The following is a 7,867-nucleotide window of genomic DNA, read 5'->3' as shown; positions in this document are numbered from 1 at the left end:
CACGAAATTCATCTTTGCACTGCAGAGGTGGCACAGAAGATGCATCTGAATTCGTACAATTACAACTGCATAAATAATGTTGAGATTAATGTTTTAAATATAACATTTTGTTTATTGAATGTTTGTATAAAATCTATATCATGTTTGCAAACATGCTCATTTTTGTGAAAACGGCCTTGCTTATGTGATATTGCATAATTATGTTATATACGCTGATCAAGCATAACATTATGACCACCTTCCTAATATTGTGTTGATCCCACTTTTGCTGTCAAAACAGCCCTGACCCTTTGAGGCATGGACTCCACTAGACCCCTGAAGGTGTGCTGTGGTATCTGGCACCAAGATGTTAGCAGCAGATCCTTTAAGTCCTGCAAGTTGCGAGGTGGGGCCTCCATGGATCAGGCTTGTTTGTTCAGCACATCCCACAGATGCTCGATTGGATTGAGATCTGCAAAATTTGGAGGCCAAGTCAACACCTCAAACTCGTTGTGCTCCTCAAACCATTCCTGAACCATTTTTGCTTTGTGGCAGGGCACATTATCCTGCTGAAAGAGGCCACAGCCACCAGGGAATACCGTTTTCATGAAAGGGTGTACATGGTCTGCAACAATGCTTAGGTAGGTGGTACGTGTCAAAGTAACATCCACACGGATGGAGGATCCAAGGTTTCCCAGCAGAACATTGCCCAAAGCATCACACTGCCTCCGCCAGCTTGCCTTCTTCCAATAGTGCATCCTGGTGTCATGTGTTCCCCAGGTAAGTGATGCACACGCACCCGGCCATCCACGTGATGTAAAAGAAAACGTGATTCATCAGACCAGGCCACCTTCTTCCAATGCTCTGTGGTCCAGTTCTGATGCTCACGTGCCCACTGTTGCTGCTTTCGGCGGTGGACGGGTCAGCATGGGCATGACTGCAGCCCCATACACAACAAACTGATGCACTGTGTATTCTGACACCTTTCTATCAAAACCAGCATTCACTTCTTGAGCAGTTTGAGCTACAGTAGCTCGTCTGTTGGATCGGACAACACGGACCAGCCTTCGCTCCCCACGTGCATCAATGAGCCTTGGCCGCCCATGACCCTGTCGCTGGTTCACCACTGTTCCTTCCTTGGACCACTTTTGATAGATACTGACCACTGCAGACGGGGAACACCCCACAAGAGCTGCAGTTTCGGAGATGCTCTGACCCAGTCGTCTAGCCATCACAATTTGGCCCTTGTCAAACTCACTCAAATCCTTACGCTAATATATCCCACCCACTAACAGGTGCCGTGATGAAGAGATAATCAGTGTTATTCACTTCACCTGTCAGTGGTCATAATGTTATGCCTGATCGGTGTGTGTATATATATGTATTTTGTGGGCATTAGTCTTAATTTCATTGATTTCTGACCCGGTATCACAATCAATAACATTTCTAATTCAGTTTTTTTTTGTTACTGTTATGTCAGAAGCAAGTTATGAATAAGTTATAAATAAGTTATTGATTGCACTTGAAGCAGGATGTTTTGCATCCAATCACATTAATGATGCTAACAAATAAATCAGACAATGCACAGGCAATTTATTGATATCCCCACATGCAGTTGTGGTCTTGACTGGTCTTGAAATAAAATCTAGAGTACTCTAAATGTACACTGATGTCTTTGGGATGTTTAGCGGTTTAATGTGTGACTCTACCAAAGAGAGTCACATGATGGAACTTATTTCACAGAATCGAAATGAGACCAAATGAGACCAGTCTCGAGTACTACAACACTAGTAACTTAAGTAATTACTTAGTACTTATATGTATAAACTGTAACAAGGACACCTTAAAATAAAGTGTAACCTCAGGTTCAATATAATTTAAGAGTATTTCAACAGCATTTGTGACATAATGTTGATTACCACAAAAATTTCAACTCATACCTTTTTTTGTTTTTGTTTAAAAAAAAATCAAGTTTGCGGTGAGGCACTTATGGAAGTGAATGGGGCCATTTTTGGTTGTAGCTTATAGTTTAATAAAAGAACCTGCTTTAATTCTTCTGTTAAAGTTGTGTATTATTTGAACTGCAGCTGTTTAAATCCTTTCGCATATAGCTTAAAAAGATCCTCACTAAAATCATGTCAAATTGTTTTGGTTTTGTTTTTATACCAGTGAGACATATTTTTATGTTTATAAATTTCATTGTCTCACTGAAACAGATATTTCCTTTTTTCCTAAGAAAATACGGTGAAATCAAAATGAATTATAGTGATCCAAAGAATTATTCTATGTAACTTGTATTGAACCTAGAGTATTCCTATAAGGAGCCCTAAATTAAAACTGTAATGTGAATATTCATAAAAACAAATCAGCAGTGTTCATTCAAATAATGAAATGATTGTCTCACTCATGAAAATACTATTGGGGAGTCTTGCTTTTCCTGGCCTTATGCATTAGCATGATGACTGTTTTACTTGAGTAGGCCTCACTTTTTGTTGCCAGCTGCCAATTACAGCTCTGGTAACAGGCTGAACTCATGACTTCAGTCTCATGCTGAAGGTTCTTTTCATGTCAGCTGAAGAAAAATTCAGTAAAACGAAGGTAGTTCTGTTTTTTTCTTCTTCTTTAACTTCTCTAAAACTACTCTTGGGGACTATTTAGATTTTCTCAACAGCACGAAGAAATATTTATTACCTACTGTAAATAAACTGCCTTAAGGGATACATCTTTGTGCCCAGAAAATAAACTTAGATTTTAAATATATCTCTATTAGGTTTAAAAAGAGGTCCAAGTGAAAACCCCAAACCACACTTTGTGTCTGGAGCCTGACTGGAGATCTGTTAATGTTAATGACCTCAGATTTACCCTTCTGCCCGGTTATCTATAAATAAAGGCCTCACTGTCGGACCTACAGGAGCCATAGAGACGCTGCTTACATAAACTGCATGCATGAACCCCACTAATATCCAAGAGAAATTGGTTTAATGTACAGACTGATGAGCTCAGTCATCTTCACCACTGATCTTTGATATCGCTGCATCCGCTGTTTGAAATGAATGTGGCATGACAAACCCTTATAAGAGGAAATAATTAGAATTTTGTATTTTATTATTCAAGGTCAAGGTCTGTTTTTGTCAGTTCATATTTGTCTGATCTTTGGGCTGAGATTAAGCGCTACATTAAATAGATAATTTAATAGAGAATCCCCTTTAAAATTGTCTAATGAGAGATCTACACACTGTCTAGGACACAGATGACTCAAATAAGTTGATACTCCGAAATGTATTTCATTACATTATTACATTACACTAACTTTATTTGTCTTGCCTCATTAGCAAGTAGTTTATTTGTTTATTGTTTTGCTAGTTTTAAGCAAAATAATAATACAAAAACAAATACAGTGAGTTGAATGAAACAGCAAAAATATGACATTGTTTTGTGATTTTATTGATTACAGTTTTTTTATGATTACTTGTTGCCACTGTTTTAATATACAACACTCCCATTCTGAATACCAATACACTGCAAATACCTTTTTCTTGATCAATAGTTACATCTTGTTTTCCCATAAAACATTGAAAAAACCCCAAAACAAGTTTCATTTATTTTTGCATAAAATATACTTGTTTTCAGAGAATTTACCCTGAACACTCTAAAAAATGCTGAGTTGTTTCAATGCATGTTTGGTCAAATATGAATAAACCCAACTGTTGGGTTTAAACATTTAATTTAAAAATTTAAACAAATGGTTGGGTTTGTCTGGATTTGACCCAAACATGGGTTGAAACAAACTATGTTGTCAGTGCACTACAAATAAACTGGTTCTATTTATTTATTTTGCCATTAAAACTGATGGAAACAGATCCTAAGTCAGGGATAGGCAACGTTAGTCCTGGAGTTCCGCTGTCCTGCGGAGTTTAGCTCCAACCCTAATCAAACACAACTGAACAAGCTAATCAATGTCTTCAGGATTACTAAGGCTATAGGCAGGTGAGTTATTTTTTCAGGGTTGGAGCTAAATTCTGCAGGACAGCAGCACTCCAGGACTGACATTGCCTATCCCTGTCCTAAGAGATTTCTTGTAATGCAGGAAAAACCACATAGCAATGAAAGGATTAAACTCTAAACCATCAAGAGTGTAAAATAGACTCCCCCCTCTCTCTCTCTCTCTCTCTCTCTCTCTCTCTCTCTCTCTCTCTCTCTCTCACACACACACACAGAGACAGAGTGAGATCAATGAATTAGTTGGATACCGTTTAACAGTTAGTTGAGCCAGAAGATTCAACATTAAAAAAGAAATATATAGATATATATAGAATATAAACTGTGACAGAAAGTATATTTTGATAATGTCTAATATATATCCAAATGCAATACCTAATAAAAGCAAGTCATTACGTCTGTAAACACTGTTCTCAGCAACATAGGTCAATTTCAAATAAGCGTTTAAGTTATCACTTGCAGCTTAAAGTCAAGTTTTTATCTAAACTATTTAACCTAATTATATAAAACTATGCTGTCAATGCCTACAAATGAACTGGATCTATGCATTTGGCACTATTACTTTGACTCACAATAGTCACATCCATGTGATCGGCCTTCTACAACGAACACACAGCTGAAGTTTCATCAAAATCGGTAAATGTATGCAGACGTTATAACACACTTCCTGTTTCCCTTTTCTCGCCACAAATTCGTTTCCTCGCCAACCGTTCAAGATATCAAAAATTGGCTCGGAATTTAGCATCCTCAATGTCTTGGCTTCATGCGGACCTAGTTTGGTGGCAATCGGATGAATCCTCTAGGAGGGGTATATCAAATTCCAGAGCATGTGTTTTTCAAACAACCCATAATAGCCAACTTCCTGTTAGGCTGGCGTATGACTTAGAATGCGAAAGTTGTTTGGCCCGATGAGATCTATAAGTGTATGAAGTTTGGTTACTGTAGGTGAAAAGGGGTGTGCTACAGGGCCCATCAAATACAACCATATAAAAGGGTGTACCACAGAGCCCCCCCCCCATGACTCCCCATGTCTCCCCATGTCAACTTGTGACCGGCCCTGATGGCCAACGATACTAATTTGTGTGCAAAGTTTCAAGAGTTTTTGATGTTAAGGCCCAGAAAGTGCCTGAAAGTTTGAAAAACTTAGGGCTTGGACCCTAATGAGTTAAAATTCAACAGATTATATAAAAATTATGACATTTATTTATGATTTTAATTATTTGTTAAAGACCTTTTAAGGTGGGACTTTAAGGGGGGATACATGTTTAAAACAAATGACTTTTCATGATAAGTTAGGGATAACAGATTTTGTTCAACATCTAATAATTATTACAACAAAATAACATTTGTGCCTCTAATGCTTTAATTGTGCATACGTCATTTAATATACAGTCCAAATTGTCCTGTTTGCTGATGAAGGAAGAGCCAGCAGTGACCCAGGACAAACTCAGCTCAGGACAGGAATCAAAAGCAGAAGTAAAGGTTTCAACACCGCATCCCCTTTCCACATTCACACTGTGACCATGTCATGATGGACATCCTCTACCAGGCTTGATCTCACAACCTCGTGATGAATCACGGTGTCGCGCTTTCCCTTCTGTTTCTCTCTTTCTCTGACATATATCTGCACTATTTTGCATCTTTACACATTCATTCATGCTGTTTAATTTTCAACAGTTGCTCCGAACATGTGTTTGAACCCTCATCAAAAAAAAAAAAATGCATAAATATTTTATAACCGATATGTTATAACCAGTGGTTAAGACACATTTTTAAAAATGATACATAATCGAGGTTTCAAGGAAAGTTTATTGCAATTCCAAAACTAAGTACTGAGTGTCATTGCTATAATCAGTGTCAATGCTGTGGTCTTGAAGGCTAAACAATCAGACCTGATGGCAGGCCTGGTTCTGCTGTATGTTTTCCACTTGTGGCCCTGATCATCAGATGTAACGGATGGATTTGAAGTTCTGCTTTTCTTTTCAGTGAAGTTGACTGAAGCTCAGGGCTGTGCCGCAGTTACCTAACAACAGCAGCAGCATAGTAACTCCCCAAGAGGAGCATGACATAACCGCCTCCCACACGCTCTTGCCTTAGTAGCTACAGAGAGGGAAAAAGCTGTTCTTTGGGAGCTGGGGAAATTTTGCTTAAAAAGAAAGTTACATTCTGTGAAAGTAATTTTGTGTGGAAAAATCATGCCTTTTCTTGGAGTTTGGGAAAATGGCAATAAGAGACTTTGCTGCTTTACATTTTTTCCCCCACATTAGACTCTCACAAGAGAAGCAAATAAGAGGATGAAACAGCCTGTCTGTTTCCAGCCTGTCACAAGCGTCTCATTGTGAGACGTGCTGTTGGACAGTCTTGCATAAGCCGTATTTACTTGTGTCTTCCAGCATGAAGACCAGCATCAGACTGTTTGTACTTAAAGCATGTGTAGGAGCTGCGGTCGGTTTTCGCATACATGATAAAACGGTGACATACCAATTCACAACTCTTCAATTTTTGTCAATTTTAAATAAAATATTTGCATTTACATATACTTGTTTTCAGAGAATTTATCTTGAACTAATGCTGCCTTCACGTGCTCTCGGAATTATCGGAAATACAATAGGTAAAAAATTGCACATGACTATGCTGGTCCTATGCTGGTCAGTGCTGGTCCTGGACCAGCTTAGGACCAGCATAGGACCAGCTCAAACCAGCATACCAGCTTCAAAACCTACCTTACCAGCATATGCTGTTTTTTTCAGCATGGGGAACGCCATCTCATAAGGGGCCGTTTACACTACACCGTTTTCAACTAAAAACGGAAAACTTTTTATGCGTTTTGGCCGTTCATTTACACGACAACGGCGTTTTGGTGGCCTGAAAATGCAAACTTTTGAAAACGGGTTTTAAAGTGCAAGTTTTTGAAAACGGTTTCCGTGTAAACAACAAAAACGCGAATCTGTGAAAACGATGATGTCATGCACATGCGCATTACATGTTCAGTCTATAGTGTTTCATCGCCATCTAATGGCCTGCCAGCAGAATACAGCGTTTTTAGTCATTTTCACTGATTTGTATGAATGGGAATTGTTTTGACAATGGTGTCATCTGTATGCCGAAAACTCAAAGGAAAAACTTTTCCGTTTTAACCATATCATTGTCATGTAAACATACCCTCAGTTTACATGTTGAACTTGTCTTACCCCGTTGGCAAATTGTTTTAGTCTTGTTTTAAGCAAAATAATAATAATAATAATAATAATAAAAGTACTATATAGTAATTTAAATAATCATAATAATAATCTTAAAGGGATAGTTCACCCAAAAATGAAAATTTGATGTTTATCCGCTTACCCCCAGGGCATCCAAGATGTAGGTGACTTTGTTTCTTCAGTAAAACACAAATGATGATTTTTAACTCCAACCGTTGCAGTCTGTCAGTCATATAATGCATGTCAATGGGAACACAATCTATAAGAGTCAAAAAAACATGCACAGACAAATCCAAATTAAACCCTGCGGCTCGTGACGACACATTGATGTCCTAAGACACGAAACGATCAGTTTGTGCGAGAAACCGGACAGTATTTATATCATTTTTTACCTCTAATACACCACTATGTCCAAAATTTCTGATAATTTACTCACCCCCATGTCATCCAAGATGTTGATGTCTTTCTTTCTTCAGTCGAAAAGAAATTAAGGGGGGTAAGCAGATAAACATCGTTTTGACAATGGTAAACAGATAAACATCAAATTTTCATTTTTGGGTGAAATATCCCTTTAATTCAAGATATATTCTCTGAATTTTTTTAACGAAATATTGCTATTACTATTATTGTAACTATAGTGTCACAGTGGCTGTAATGATGTGCATGAAGGAGTAGAGAAACAAAAACAG

This window comes from Ctenopharyngodon idella, chromosome 12 (assembly GCF_019924925.1).
Source record: "Ctenopharyngodon idella isolate HZGC_01 chromosome 12, HZGC01, whole genome shotgun sequence".
Classification (NCBI taxonomy): domain Eukaryota; kingdom Metazoa; phylum Chordata; class Actinopteri; order Cypriniformes; family Xenocyprididae; genus Ctenopharyngodon; species Ctenopharyngodon idella.
The sequence above is the reverse complement of the archived record's forward strand: the minus strand, read 5'-3'. Positions refer to the sequence as shown.